The 14,639-nt window shown below is 37.8% G+C and overlaps 1 long non-coding RNA gene and 1 pseudogene across 1 annotated transcript; both read right to left on the minus strand.

The window, feature by feature from the left end:
- Positions 1-656: 656 nt before the first annotated feature.
- On the minus strand, positions 657-10,142 carry LOC114544349 (annotated as a pseudogene).
- Positions 10,143-11,736: 1,594 nt separating this feature from the next.
- LOC114544350 lies at positions 11,737-14,152 on the minus strand. Its single transcript, XR_003690396.1, has 3 exons — positions 13,859-14,152; positions 12,475-12,567; positions 11,737-11,977 (listed from the first exon to the last, which is right to left on the minus strand). It is a non-coding gene; the product is annotated as an uncharacterized LOC114544350 (long non-coding RNA).
- Positions 14,153-14,639: the final 487 nt, after the last annotated feature.

Below are 14,639 nucleotides of genomic sequence, written 5' to 3' on the forward strand. Positions count from 1 at the left end.
AGTTTCAACTTTTGGTCGGAAGGTAACGACCGTAGCGTTCCAGTTATTTTCATTTCACTGGCCAATGGTCATACTCAATAATCAATCTTAAAACGCCTTTTTCAATGACGGCTGTTCCGACAAACAACTTCCTTAATCTTATACTCCAAGTTGCTTCGAAAAAAGTTCAAAAAACCACCTTTTAACTTTTAATAGCTATTTCAAATATTGTGAAACCAACCATTCTCAACGAAATGTGAGCTATTTTGAAATTCTACTTTTCCCGTGACAGACGTCCACAGCTTTAAAAACCGTTTTCGCTGTTTAATTACTGGGATAAAAGTCGAAAAGTCACCACCGTCAATCTGATTTTCAAAAACGTAAAAAATAGTAGAGATAAGTACCTTTACTTCAATATGATAATGAAGGAATATCACTGAAGAAGCAGAATATGAAATGCTTGTATTTATATACATTCCTTCGTTTACAAAGTCAAAAAAAAACAGGTGAAAAATCGATAACTTAGTCCGGAGTTGAGCATTGGTTTAAGTGAAGAAAGGACATTTTGAGGCACAAAAAGGCAGAAAGGTACACAAGCTAAGCGTGTTTCAATACTGAAAGAAAATTATTTGGCGCGATATGCCAATATCCCATGATTCACTGGTGGCAAAAGGTTACGTAATTTACGCATTCCATTCCCAGTCTTTTCGCGAGTTTTGCAAGATTTTTTGTTTAAAGAACTAAAATTAGTTACGTAAAACAATGGGATATAAAACGTTTAAGGATTTTAAGGATTATAATTATTTGATGGTTATGCAGTATACGGGTCTATATGCGGTTTTCGGCTTCGGTCGTAATTTAATTACTACGGGGTTCTGGTTTTTGTTTTTTTGTGCGGTTTTTCGGATTCCAATAGCCCCCAACACCTCTCTCTTCACAGTCTGTTAACATGAATATACGTCACTGCAAATAGGCAACTAGCGCACCACGAAGCGTAGCAAATTATCTCTCACTAGTTTCTGGTTTCGCTTAAGCAGTTTTGAGAGATTTCGCTCCTGATCTTTCACGACTTGTTCATTTCGATAGAAATCCAGCAAGTAATTAAATAAAATGTGTGTTTCGAAATTTTGATGACATGAACTATGCAACCGCCTGATGTTCTTTCGGTTGTTTTGCGATTCTTGCGTACTGGTTACCACGCAGTTTGCCTGATCACAAAGGTTGATGTCATGATACGCGCATAAAGGTGATTTGTGAGGATTCGTGGTCGAATGGAATTTATCTCCCAAGATATAGCGGTCAGTTGAACCAGTAGCAGGGTCGACATATGCACTATCTTCGGCCTCGATGTATACAGTACCGTCCATTTTGTATTCAGGCGGCACGATTGCTGGAATGTTGTGGTTCTGTAACATAAAGTACGCCCAGGTAACTATTAGGCCTAATATATTTCGAAAAATAACCGGCTATATATCGCGAACTGCTCTCCAGCAGTAGTGAAGTGCGTCTCCAAAATTAAAGAGGCGGGATTATATTTATAATCTGCATAATGAATTGTTAAAAATCGAATCAAATTTATTCCTATTATCAGATCATCTTGCTCTTGCGTTCATATTTTATATTTGACTATTCTCGCTTATATCTTTACTAAATGTAGCTATAATGTTGCCAGGTTGTTGCTTATAAACATGCATGCATTCATGGCTTTCTTTAGATGGTATTTTCTGTAAGATTTTGAATTTTCTTTTTAATTCTTTATAGCCGAGGCCTAAAGGTAATTATATTTAGTGGAAATTTCACTGACTATAATTTCCGGGCATACGAACGAAAGCTCCGCAATACCAAATTTTCGTGGTTTTTGCACAAACAAGTTATATAATATTGATTGCATCAAGCAAACATTCAAAGAACTAAATGTACTTAGCCGTTTTCCAAAGTCATGTTTGACAGTCGAGCGAATCCCTTGTTTAGGGGGACAATAAATGTGACGAAGTTGATATTTCATTTTCCAGTCATGTAAAAAGTTAATATTTTAATATATATATGCCTTTATATTCTCATATATTCCAAAACAGCATTTTTGGTCCTGCAAATGCAAATGCCACCTATACATAATGTACATGAGATAATTATACGATGTTTGTCTTATTTCTAGATACCTGAATCGGATCCCTTTCAGTTGTTGGTGTTTCAAAACAACCACCTATGTTTCCTCATAAGTCTGTGCAGATATCTGGAAATCTACATTCTATATGCCGCGTGCTAACCCACATGGTGTGTCGTTGATAAAGAGTATCGGGTGGTATTTCATTGACAAATACAAGTCTACAGCATCTCGTACTGACTCAGTCAAGCAAAGAAACATTGATGCGACAGTACACTGCAACAGAGCATAAAATTTATTTTGGTATATTGTATAAAACGATAAAAATTTATTTTAGTATATTGTATAAAACGATAAAAATTTATTTTATTTGTACACACATGCATGCATCGTTTGTATAGTACACGTGAATGTTTTTTCGCTATTTCACGCTTTTACTTTTTTACGCAAGGCTACTTTGCACTGGACAGCTACAGAATCTGATAAATTTCCCTTTAAATTTCAAAAATATTTTTGGCCAGTGGCCAGTAATCTCGTGTTCCACTATAGCTTGGAGATATCGAAACGTATAATCTCGGTATTCGCAAATACGCCACACTAAATTTATATATACGTTTATGTTAATAAAATTGATATTAATGTTGCATTTACCTTTGATTTTCTCTGAGTGGAAATGGAACATTGTTCGCATATATCTTTTATCGCTTCAAAAGACATTTCTTTAAGATTCTCTATATCCAGTTGTTTTTCCTTTATGAGTTGGTGTAATTTGCTGGATCACCTTAACAAAATTATTAGTAAAAAAATTATAAATGCGCCACAACACAATTACAATATGTCAAGTTAATCCTAGTAGCTAGTCGAAGATAATATACATCTTGTCACATCGGAAGAAAAGGTAATTTATATACCTCTGGCTCTATACTTAAAACCCCGCCTTCCTACAGAACCATGAGTTGGACTGGTCAATCTGATCTACATATAATATATTATTACATAATTATAATGAAACGAACCGTCATACTCCAAAGATTTTAAAATGGCACTCTGTTTCTCGTGTTCGGAGTTCATAGCGCTCTCATTTCGCATGGCATCAGGCATTATTGGCGGCAATTCTTCAATCTTGATCTTGAATGCATTTCCATTTCTGGTGTAAACCGCCTTTTCCTCTAACGAAATCATGCTGCCATGTTGCTCGTTTTCTTTGGTATATGTTATCTATAAATTTGAGAAGTTTATATGTCTATTTGAATGCACTTAAATTTGAATGCGGTTTTATAGAATATAATATCTTTATGGAATATGGCAATTTTTAAAATGTTATACGGACAAAACATTCGCTATAACTGCAATTGTAACGTTATTGTTACACCATTACAGTGTTTTCTATAATCATAATCAAACCGAAGTTAAAACTCATAAAATTACCAGTTCATAAACTATATAGGGAGTCAAAACCTTAAACTTTTTCTGCTTACCAATTTCTGTGGGGATTGATTGATGCATGGCTCTGCACTTGTTATTTCTTTGCAAAACTTCACTTTAATTTCGATCTCTTTTAATGGATTCATTTCTGTTAACATGCAGGTGTGATTTTCCTCTTTGACCTGGATGAAACATTGGCTCGGACAAAAAAGACGAACAGAGTTTGCATATCTCTTCTACTGGAACAAACTGATGTGGCCATCCTCAATCCAGACCCATAACACTACCCGCATCCTTCTCGGTGGAAATTAATATGTTGGACTTCATGTCGGTACCATATGGAAGTGACCGTGTAAATGCCATCTAAAAACGCCAAGGATTATAAATATCGATGTTTACATCCATATTTACAATTTTTTTATACAACTCTCTTCATGGTCATATTCGTAAAAACAGAGAGGGGCTAAAAAGGCTCCAAGAGCTGTTTTGGCTTTTAAAATGTCTCTAGTGTGGTGCCAATAATGCTTCTAAGAGCTAATTTATCCTGATGCCAGAACGTGAATGACCAGAACGTGAATGAACCGTAGAAGCCAAAATGGCTCCAACGGGCTTTTTTGGCTCTTTTAAAAACTGGGGCTGTTACTGGGGCCAATAATGCTTCTCATTTATTAATAGGCCTAAAATGGCTATTTTCCTCTGTTGTACAATAGTCATAATTGCTCTATAAAAAGAGGGGAAAGGCCTGATCAGCTCTCCAAAATATAGGGCCCAAACAGAACTTTGAATCGGGCCAAAAATGATCCTGATTTAATAATGTCAATATAGCCCGTTTAAAAGGGGTCTTGGGAGTTAAAATGGTGCCTTTTAATTAATTTACTGTGTAGTTAAATTTAACATGGGACAATTATGAAAATGGGCGTGGTTGTCGTGAGCAATGGTCATGGTTCGCGCGTAATCTAAACATTATCTCTCTCCGAAATCATAACTTTTCAGTTATTTCTTCAGTCTGGAAATGTAGGTTTATCGTGACTATTTAAAAGTCCAGCTCGAATAAATCAAGTAAAATAATCAAGAATGTTATTAATTAACCCCGCTCTTCAATAATCGCCGCATCGTAAGTGCTAAAATTTAATAAACGTCGCAGTCTTTTTTGGAACAACAACTAATATAATAATTATTGATGATTTTTCAACTGCACGAAGCATTCACAAAAAAGTTATAATTTGAGGCTAGAAGAACACCCAAAAATATCCACATTATTCACACTAGCTGCCGTAGGAAACGAAATATCATACCTTCAAAGTAGATTCCCTTTGAATACTGCTAGCTTCCGTCGTGACGCGTTCCGGCAGTTCCGTGATCGTTTCCTCTAAGGTTATATCTGCTGGTTCATTGGTCACCGCCTTCGATATAGGTGAGGTCAAAGCTAGAGCACACAGCATTGTGTGGATATGAATACATAATGCTTGCACTCATTCCTGCTTCGCCTCAGACATTATTCTACGGCAATTTTTACCACAACAGGTTATAGAGGGATGGTCAGCATTTCGCTTGACGTGGCAGAATCCCAACGGATTGCTCGCGCCGCTGTTGCATATACTGCAAATACCGTATCACTTAGTTCTACTTCTGGTGTGCAATCATATCTAAGCGATAAATCCTCAAGGTTTCCACGAATTGTGTCCCGCAAAGCATTGGAACATGGATACGATACTAGCTGTTCAGCGCTTATTGTAATATTGCTTGTTTCTTACGCTTTTTCTATGTATCTTTCTATATCCCTTACATAACTAGATCTCCCTCAATTAATGTCAATCAATCCCCTAATCAATATCAAGTCTATATTTAGCTATTACTGTCCGTGTCTATATATATATATATATACATTACATCTCTCCCTTTGTTTAATGAATTATCAAGTTTGGGTTTATTGCATTTCCAAAAAGTTCTCTCTGTCTACGCTGCCTTGTTGACCTTCTCACCACTGGTTCTGGCGTTGGTTCGTCCGCTGCTCGTTCGATGAGTGCATTTCCTGTCGGTGCGTTCCAATCATCTTCATCTTCGGATTCCTTTGCGGCGTCTGGTATCTTCTTAAAGAACGATACATTTCTTGTCACCTTATGTCTTTGGTTTTCAGCTACTATTGTCACTCCTTTACGTTCAAGCACCGTGTAAGGAGTTGGTTCGAACTTGGTTGTAAATTTGTTTTTCTTTTTCTGTCTAAGAATGACTGTGTCTCCCACTTGTATCTCTGACGGCGCCACTCTCCTTCGTTTGTTTGCGTATTCTCTCCTTTGTCTTTGGCATTGGAGTCATTCGATTTGGCTTCTTTATGTCTGTTTAGTACTTTAGCTTTTGGGTTCAACATGGGTAGGACTCCTCTGACAGGCCGATTAAAGAGAAGCTGAGCGGGCGGTATGTTGGTAGAACAATGGGGTGTGGTGCGATAGCTTAACAGGAACCTCGAAAGTTCTTGGACCCAGTTACGATGTTCTGAACGAGCGGTCTTGATTGCTTTTGCCAAAGGTTTCATAAAAGCTTCTGCTTCTGAGTTACCTTGTGGCCATTCAGGTGTTGATGTCTCATGTTCTACGCCAATCTTTGTTAAATAATCTTTGAATTCTTTACTATTGAAAGGAGGACCGTTATCCGTCTTTATTTTCAGTGGAATTCCATGTCGCGCGAAGATAGCATCGGTTTTTGGTATAAGTGCTTTAGCAGATGTACTTGTGATGATTTCAGCCTCCGGGTATCTTGAATATTTATCAATTAACACTATGATATACTGTCCGGTGGGAAGCGGGCCGTAGAAATCTGCATGTACAGTTTGCCAAGGACCGTCCGGCGTTTCTGGAGTTAGTAAAGGCTGGGGTGGATCGGTTGGACCATTAATTTGGCACGGAAAGCAGGTATCGATCTCTTCTTTTACAGCTTTATCAATGTTAGGGAACCAGGCATACTGACGTAACAAGGCTTTTGTTTTGACAAGTCCTTGATGACCGCTGTGGGCAAGTTTTACTATCTTCGCTTGTAGAGTTGATGGTATTATAATACGTGTTCCTCGGAGGATTACACCATTTGTATGGTCCACTGTTATTTCATCTTTGATGTTTATGAATGGCTTTACATGACTGCTGCCCCAGTTACCAGACTTAACTGCTTCTCTTACTGCATTGAGACTGGGATCCTTTTCCGTATGTTCCTTGATAACTTGTATTGGAATTGTGGTTTGCGCGGCATTAGTCGAGATGAAGTTTATGTATTCTTCAGCAAGGTTGTGTTTTGGTATCTTCGATTGCGGATGTCGTGACAGGAAATCTGCTGGGTTAACACTGCCTGGTTTGTAGATAACATTGAAATGGTATTGCTGAAGTCTTAGAAACCAACGTTCTATTCTAGCTGGAGGTTTGGACCGAGGATTGTTGTAGATCAACTGTAATGGCTTGTGATCAGTAATTAGGTTGAAAGGTGCACCGAACAGGTAAAGGTGAAAATGTTCAATGCCCCACACGATCGCGAGAGCTTCCCTCTCGGTTTGTGAGTACCGTTGTTCTACTGGGGATAATGCTCGGCTGGCATAAGCGATAGTGTTGTCTTCGTTTGTTTTTGGATCCTTTTGCGTCAATATGGCAGATAAACCAACGGGACTTGCATCCACCAGGACTGAGGTTTCTTTGGATGTATCGAAATGGCTCATAACTGGACTGTTAGTCAGAGCACTCTTTAGGTCTTCATATGCTTTCTGGTGTATTGTCGTCCATGTAAAACGAGCGTTTTTTTGGGTCAATTTTCTGAGTGGCTCTGTAATGGTCGCGTAGTTTTTGATGAACTTAGCACTGTAGTTAGCCATTCCTAATAGACTTCTCACTTCACCGACTGTTGTTGGTGGTTTTGTATTGGCGAAAGCGTCCACTTTCTTGGGGTCTGGGCTAACACCTTTTTCTGTGAATACCAGTCCAAAGAATTCAAGATTCTTTTTGAGGAATTTGCACTTTTGTAGATTGAGAGTCAGGTTACTCTCTTGCAGACGTGTAAGTACTTCTTCTAATGCTTGGTCATGTTCCTGTCGAGTATTTCCAAACACGATGATGTCATCTGCGATGTTTTTAGCTCCTTGAATTCCTTGTAATGTCTCCTGTAGGGTGTGTTGGAAGAGTTCCGCTGCAGCATTTGTGCCGTAGTTTAATCTTTTATAGCGATATAAACCGAGATGAGTGGAGAAAGTTGTTATTCCCCGAGATGCTGGGTTCAGCTCCAGTTGATGGTAGGCTTGAGTTAGGTCAAGTTTTGAGAAAAACCGAGCTCCGTTAAGCTCAATAGAGACAGCTTCTAGAGTGGGTATGGGATGTCTAGTTCTCTGAATAGCTGTATTTGCTACTCGCATATCTACGCACAATCGAATCTTATCGTCACGCTTTGGGACGACGACGACTGGGGAAACCCACTCCGTTGAAATTCCTTCGGGTATTCTCTCAATGATGTCATCCTGTTCTAATCTGCGTATTTCATCTTCAATTTTTCCGCGTAAATGGAACGGTGCTCGGCGCTGCGGTTGTGCAACTGGTGAAACGGTTTCATCGATAACTAATTCGATTTGTTTGTTCTTTAGTTTCCCAAGTCCACAGAACACAGGGCCATGTTTATCTAGGATGCGTGCGAGGTTTTTATCGCTCGTTGTTGGTGTGATTTTTGAACGTTCTGTTTCCTTGTTTATCTGATTTAAATGGAGACTTACGAGTCCAAGTTCTTGTGCAGTTTCAGAACTAAGTAAACAACCGCCGTCGTCAGAAGTAACAAATATGGTAGCTACCGTGAATTTGTGTTTCGACTCTGCTAAAACGCGGAATTTTCCTTCCATCTTCACAGGTGTTGTGGAATTGAAGGGATATGCTTTCACGGATGTTGGCTGAAGTCGGATATCTCGCAGTTGTTGGAACGTGTGTTTATCGATTACATTTATGCTTGACCCCGTATCAATGGTCATTTTTACTCTTTGTCCATTGAGAGCAATTGACGCTTGCGGGTGTTTTTGTTTGTTGTTGACCGCGTAACAATATTCTGGACCACTACTGTCGCTGCTAGTGTTGTCCTGGAGGTCTGTGTTAACTGGTCGTAGGTCTTCGCGTGGTTTACCAGTTTGTCTATTTTCTCTCGTGTTGCTACTGCGGCACTGGCTAGCAAAATGGTTTAGTTTACCACAATTGGCACATGTCTTGTTTTTGGCAGGGCACGGTTTGTTGGTGTGAGGGTAGCTGCCACCACAGTAAAAACATGTCTTATTGGATGTCTTGTGTTTTGTTTCTTTCGCGGTTGGCGTTTTAACTGCTTGAATATTGCAGCTGTCTAAATGTCCTTCAATGTCAGCTGCATGCGTCTTGCTTATTTCTTCCCGCCTGGCTGCGAGCAAAAGATCTTTTAAAACATACTTGGGGTCTCGCAACGCTTGTTTACGCACGCGACTTGACTTTCCTCCAATAACAATTTGTACCATAATTTCGAACTCTACATCTGAAAACTCACAGTTTTTTGACAGTGTTCGTAGACGCGTGTGGTATTGATCTATCGTTTCCGTGTCGCTCTGTTTTGCTTGTCGAAATTTGTAGACTTCGTATAATCGATTTTTTTGAGGCTCGAAGTATTCGGTGAGAAGTTCCGTCGCTTTATCGAAGTCGTCGTCGTTACCAGGGTCTGGAAAGTGTCGAAAGATTTCCCGTACTCGCGGTCCTGCTTGGTATAAAAGTAATGCTCGTTGGCGTGTCTTGTTTGTAATGTTGCTCGCCGTTAGAAATGTTTTGAAATCTGCCAACCAAGTACGCCATTTAGCCGCTATATTTCCTCCCGCGTCAGCATCAGGGTCAAACGGTGGCATAGGCGTGAGATATGTCGCCATTATAATATGTTTTAATCACTTGTTTTAGTCTTCGTCGCCAATGTAATATTGCTTGTTTCTTACGCTTTTTCTATGTATCTTTCTATATCCCTTACATAACTAGATCTCCCTCAATTAATGTCAATCAATCCCCTAATCAATATCAAGTCTATATTTAGCTATTACTGTCCGTGTCTATATATATATATATATATACATTACACTTATCATGTGTTGCGTTTTTGGTTGAGAAAGCTGATAAACAGCTTTGTCTATGTGCTCGCATCTAAACTGAGTACAGTCACTATTTAACACAACGGCCCTTCTCTGCTTGCAAGACTCCTGTAGGCATATCCATAATCCCTCTTTGCTACGAGAAACAAAACACCGATCGTTGCAATTTGTGGTCGATATTGATGCTACGTTTTCACACACAAAGGCAGCTGGTAAAATATTTAACTTTGCTTTTTTCTCCTTTGGCACGTACGAACCTTCTACTGCATAATTGCAATTTGGGCCTAATGCCGGCTTATAACGGTTGAAATAGTTAGTTTTACACTTCGGACAACTACCACATCCACGTTTTCCACTCATTTTTATATAGTTAATTCAATTAACGTTGAGCTCAATGCTCTATAGAAGCCCGACAAATATTTGCAAAAATTATTTGGGTTACATGTTCCATTGAACAGATAATAACGAAAAAAGAATGCCTATGTATTCATGTTTCTTTTTTGGGCTACAGTACTCTATTGAACTGATAATATCCAAAATAAAAATGCCCACGTAATCATTTTTTTGGGGGGTTACATGCAGTGCTCCATTAGCAAATTTGTTAATCGGCCAAGGCTGTAAGTAGTTGGTAAGGAAGTATTTGGTGATTATAATCTCGAAAATAAACAGAGACAAAATGGAAACGGAACTTGAGATGGTACGTGCTTACTTTCAACCCAGTTTGCTTTACAAGTTTATAGCAGAGAGATGTAAGGTGAATTAGGTGATAAATGTTTCGAATCCTTATCATGCCTTGTAGCAACCAGACGTTTTCTAAACAAGAGAAGGGCGGACGTATATGTACGATAGCAAGAATTGGGTTGAGTTTGGGGTGTGTTCGTGTGCGTCGTCAGTTCTTGGCAAAATAGAAGAAAGGTGAGTTTATTTAGTTTCTTTCTTAAATGCTATAAGCAATCCTTTTCAGTAAAAACCTATTTCTGAACACGTATCCTAGCTGCCTGTGCCTGTTTTTAGCGATAATGGAAAAAAGTTTTCTTTACCCAAACGTTACAACTTTGACTCTAATTAAAACATGTTTTATGAGCACGTGTACACGTGAAATGAAAACGACGGTATTTGCTTTTCGAGTGTGTTAGCTTCTTAATTGCCGATTCTGTTTACTTTGAGAGAGGGCTTCTTAATCGGTATTCATAGCAAATCGCGCCTACATGCAGTGAAGACAAATGCGCTTGGCTAATGCGCAGATAAATGATCGTAAAATATGTTTTGTTTTAAAATTCGAAACTTTTTGGCAGAGGCACTTCGTACTTTTAAATTTTTCTTTAGGCAATGTTACTCTACAATCTACATTGTGGACTGCTTTATTTTTAACATATACTGATAGTAATATCGACGTGTTAAATGATCTAAAAACGTTAATAAAAGACGCCTTTTCTGGCGCACACTAAAAAAGGTGTGTTAAATTTGCACACCTTTTTTGTCCAAATTTTAACACACCTAAAAATAGGTTTTCAAACACACCTAAAGGTGTGTTTAACACATCATAATGTGTGCAAATAGCATCTCCAAAGGTGTGTTAACACATAGCAAGGTGTGTCAAAAAACACACCAAAAGATGTGTTTTCTGCTTGTCCAAATTTTAACACATTCTAAGGTGTGTTTTCAAAGAAGGTGTGTTTTCGTACACACCATGGTGTGTTTCATTACACAGCTAAAGCTGTGCTGGAGAACACACAAATCGTTTAGGGAAAAAGTTGCACACCTTTCCTAAAAATAACATATAAACCGGGCTAGAAAACACAGAAACACAATATTAATTTATGATTATATATTAATTTAATACTTAAAGGCACCGCCGATAATCTATAAAAGCGGTACGTATATTCAAATTTCGTTTCGAGGTGATATGGGTGAATGTATATTCAAAGTTCTATACATACATTTTTACTATCAACAAAAATGGGTGTGTTGGAACGATTACGAAGAGCAACCTGAAGAACTGCTCTTTTCTACACATTAGAACATAGAAAATAGATTAAATCTATTGATATACAAAAAAATACTTTGAAGTGTTTTGTGTTACGGGATATTAATTAGCCATTATAGAGGTTTTGATCCATTAAAAAAGGCGATGTTTTCTCACGTTGAAGATTATATAATGTTTGTAACATTATAATCTTCAACCTGTCATAGTGCATAAAATTATAGGTATTTATAAAGAGGCTTGATACAGGATGATAAAGGGTTTACGTTTTTGAAACACGATGTAGCTATATGGTATGGTTATATATCGTTACCTCAGTAAAATTTATCTTTTCACAAGAAAATAACCTTTCCCGAGCCGCCAGAACATTTCTACTTTCAGCCTGAAATTTCAAATTTATAGTGAAATTACAGTAATATATAAAAAGGGAAATGGAGTGAGGAAAAGCTGGGGGGTATATCCTCTTAAAAAATCTGCTGAAAACGTAGGATGACATATAAACCTGTTTGTTTAGAGTTTTACAGGTTTCTATGCACACATGGTAATGGGTGCAATAAACTAGCTTTAAAAAGATGACAACTGCATGGTGCAGTATCTGAAATAGCTTTGACCACCTGCTCACAAAAAATACCTACAAAGAATACTCTAACACAAATCTTTGAACAAAATTGCTTCCTAATATTGTTTACGGAGTATATAAATTGGCATTGGCTTAATAGACCTTCCTCATGACGTCATGCAGATGCAGAAGCCTGATGTTACGCTGATTTTGATTTTGGCCCCACAAAACTAATAAAGAACTCACTTTTATATGAAATTTGAATATACAGACCAGGCAATAACTAAACAAATCCTAACATGAATATTCAAAAATCTTACCAGCTCAAACAAAAGTTTCATTGTTTCCTCTGTAATTATATTTTTTGAGTAATCCAAGAGTATTTCCCCATCAGAGGTATAGCCACTGACAAACTAAAAAAGAAATTTTATAAACACTGCAAAATTATCTTGTGATGAAATGCAATATAATGAAACCAAAAATGTCTTTTCAGCTTGAATTTGAATATTGAGAGGGGTTTACTACAAAATCTAAACTGATTTAAGGGATTATGTAAGCAGGCTCTTAACTATATAAATGTCTAACCTATGGTGTAACATACATCAGAGTGATCAGCAGGGCCGGCCTGCAGTCATTTCATGGGAGGGGGGATATTCATTTCTTTTGAAATTGATTGTTTTTACACTCTGCTAACAATATTTGGGAAAAATATTCTTTTCAAACCTACAACCAATAGCGTTGTTATTAAGGTGTTTTGAATTTAAAATTGAGCTGTGTAATTTATTCTGCACAACCCTATATCTGCCACTGCTTTTTTTGTTTCTCGGCATGTTTGTGAATCGAGTTAACAAGTTAGGCTGGGCACTGGTTATTCAAATCAGCTTCAAACTGGTGGCAAATTATCATCCCAGTTCACATAGAGTTCACTACAGGTGACACATGACTAATGTTTTGTCTGCAGTGAACTCTATGTGAACTGGGATGATAATTAGACATGAGTAAACAGCTTTTGGAATAACCATTATACCCGAATAACCATATTCTATGTTTTGCAATTCTATTTTTGCAATTAACCCATTTAATCAATTATGAATCCAGTTTGATATTTTGCAAAACTCACAGGTGGCAAGATGGGTTTGGGGGTCACAGTCAAACGTTTGATTGGGTTGTTAGCTTTGTGGAACTAATCAAACATGTGATATGTTTGTCATCATTATGAGTAAGACCTATTGTAATTAAATAGCATATACACACCATAAAAAACTATAAGGAATTTTGCTAATGGATTAATTAGGTTTACAGAATATTATTGATAGTCAGATAAAAGATCTATGGGTATATGTGGATCATTAAGACAAACACACTATATATTTTCAAATTTATGGCACAGTTTATAAAGATGGACGTCCACAATTAATTTATTTGGTTTGTTCTGCCATATTGTGATAATTTTCAAATGGTTACTTAATTGTTGTCCATGCACTGACTGTCTGACTCCATTCTCTGTGTATTGCCCTGATGATACTGGACCCAACAATTATTAAAGAGGTCCTCGATTTAGGAATACTAAGATTTAATCAAAGTTATGCCAAAAAACGGGCGATTTTAAAGCGATTGAAAAAAACACTATCCGGTAGATAGAGCTATCCATTGCGCTATCCGGCTTTCATACAACCGGCCCCAGTCTGTTTCGTTCATACAAACCTAAATTTGTCAAAACGTTTCGAATCATCTCCGAACAGCTTTCTCATGTGAATCTTTGAGCAATAGTGTTTTTGCCCAGCTTTAAAAGTTGGATCATCTCTCGATCTCCTTCCACTATCGTCCATGTTTGACAAATGTTTGACATGTTACAGTGCCTTTTTTACGTAACTATATATCTGGGGGGCAATTGCCCCCCCAGAGAATGCATTTGCCCCCCCAGTAACTACATTTCTGCCCCCGTTTACGACACCGTATTGCTCATGATTGCTCTGAGAATTGCTGTTGATTTACTTGCATGATAAAGAGATTATGGCCTTCCATACGGCTTTCTCCACAGCCATTTTGCATGTAATGCATAATATGTTCTTCGACAAATATTTCACAGTAGCGATAGATTTCATAGAATTAATTGAATAGAATGCTAGCTTTCTAAACCTCGTCACAAAGAAAACATTAAATGATACAATGATTATAGCCTGGAACGGTGTCCCTACTGCTTTATATGACCCAAGGCCAGCCGTTGTATCCTTTTTCATGCAGCAAAAAAGACCGACGCAGTGCAAGGCCATGTCTTGAAACATATAAACAAAGAGATTTTGTGGCCAAATTTTTTTCCTAAATGCTGTACAACTATAACTGCAAAGAGTTAAAATTATTGTTTGCATTTAAACATAGGTTTCCTTCTGTCTCACGCGTTCGCCAAACCTCGTCGGCTCATTTTTCGTTTCGCCTTTTTCCTGCATTGCCCCCCCAGTGAAAATTTCTTAAAAAGGCACTGACA

The sequence above is a fragment of the Dendronephthya gigantea genome, unplaced genomic scaffold (assembly GCF_004324835.1).
Source record: "Dendronephthya gigantea isolate DGI-Jeju-01 unplaced genomic scaffold, DenGig_1.0 000741F, whole genome shotgun sequence".
Classification (NCBI taxonomy): domain Eukaryota; kingdom Metazoa; phylum Cnidaria; class Anthozoa; order Malacalcyonacea; family Nephtheidae; genus Dendronephthya; species Dendronephthya gigantea.